Source organism: Schistosoma mansoni (assembly GCF_000237925.1).
Source record: "Schistosoma mansoni, WGS project CABG00000000 data, chromosome 2 unplaced supercontig 0213, strain Puerto Rico, whole genome shotgun sequence".
In the NCBI taxonomy this organism is placed as follows: domain Eukaryota; kingdom Metazoa; phylum Platyhelminthes; class Trematoda; order Strigeidida; family Schistosomatidae; genus Schistosoma; species Schistosoma mansoni.
In genome coordinates, this window is record NW_017386003.1 from 7720 (window position 1) to 9714 (window position 1995).

Below are 1995 nucleotides of genomic sequence, written 5' to 3' on the forward strand. Positions count from 1 at the left end.
TGTTGTTGTTGTTGTTGTTGTTGTTGTTGTATGCCCAACTTACATCATGTGATTTGAGAAAATACGGTTTATTGGTCCTCATTGTTATATCCCATAGTCTGTCAATTATCCCGTGACTAGATCGCAAATCAGAATACAGACTTGTTCAACATTTTCTGGACCAAACCAATGACGTGTTTACCAGACCGAACAGCCTAGAGTCAACTCTCAGTCCGTATTGTTTCTTCTCGTCTAGTCCTACACGTTTGAATCCAGAACATAATCTCGGCTTCCTTTCTATGAATCATATATTTCAAACATAAACAGTTTATATTCAAGCGAGTCCAACAGCACTATACCATGAAAAATAAAATAACCACCATACAAGGTCAAGTCAAAAGTGTCTATGAATGTGAGCTACTGTAACTAATAAATTGGAATAACTCGAAAATAATAAATCATACCATAATATTTAATGGGTCAAATGAATCTTCATAATAAGAGAAATGTGAGTATATATATATATATATATATATATATATATATATATATATATATATAAACCAAATACTTACTAATTATCCAATAGAAATATATGTACTAAAGGTGCATAAATAACTCCTAGCAGTTACCATTCATTCAAAATTCGTTAGGATATAACATTTATAAGGTTGAAATGATCGTAACAACACATTGCCGACTGTGATGCAACAGAGTGGGGGAAACCTCGAATTTCACATCCACCAAGGAATTCAGCTAAACTTATGTTGTTGTCATTTCATTTCTTTTGACACAATTCAAGTGTAGTTACTACGTGAAATACAACTATACACAAGTTGTTGTGCTAACTACACACACACTACCACTCTCAGACAGTTCAGCAACGAAATGATTTTCATTCTTCAACTTATGAATTGAAAATGAGTTTAATTTCTGATTGTCGGATTAAATCAAATACTTCATGTGCTTTGCCCACTGTAGCCACTTTTTTATTGTTTTCTTTAGACATTGTCAAAGAATTGGAATCGAAGGCGATACAAGCAACAAATGAACACATGGATAATAGAGGTGATAAACTCAGCATGTTTTTATTCAAACAAATTCTGACCATCAAACTGAAATTGATTAGACGACACATATCACAAGTGATATCAGGGATATTGCAGACATATATTATGTTGTTGTTTACAATTCAGCCTTGAGTAATTGCTTGTGCAATTCACATTGTTTGAGGACTATGAGAAAGGCGTCTCCGGACCGACTATTAATTCACCTAAAATAATCCTCAAGATGATTCATTGAAAAACGAAGACAGATTCGCTTAGTGATGAAGAAATCGAAGAATGTTGATTGTCAGTAAATGACGCAATATTTATTAACAGTTCAGAATAACAGATATTCATTTTCATTTCTAGACTAGATTATTGTAGTTGATGAGATGGTGAATTCCTGCAACAGATAAATCACATGTTACTTAATATTACTGACGCGTTTAATTACAACCTTTCCTGTAATTGTTAGTAACGTGATACCTAATGTAGTGAACTATAATCGTGGAATTATGTATGCATGTATATGACACTTTCTAGTTTATTTTAGATCATCGGGAGATTATATTTATTTTTCTTACCTTAGATGATAAGTCACTTGAAAAACAACATTATGAAGCCTATTCAACATTAGGCAAAGAATTACGTAATCATATTTACATATTTAACAATAATTTATATTTATCATTGTTGAAAGCGTGAGTCAATTGAAACTAGACCACCATGGAAAACCTGGAAACACTGGACGGCCGTTTCGTCCTATTATGGGACTCCTCAGCAGTGCGCATCCACGAACCTGCTCTCGCGAGCGAGATTCGAACCCAGGACCTACCAGTCTCGAGCCGAAGCCCTTAACCGATAGACCACTGAGCTGGCATCCAACGGAGTTAATGTCTAGCTTCAACCAATCCACGATTTTGAGCGACGAATCTCGCTCGCGAGAGCGGATTCATTCACAAATCGATAT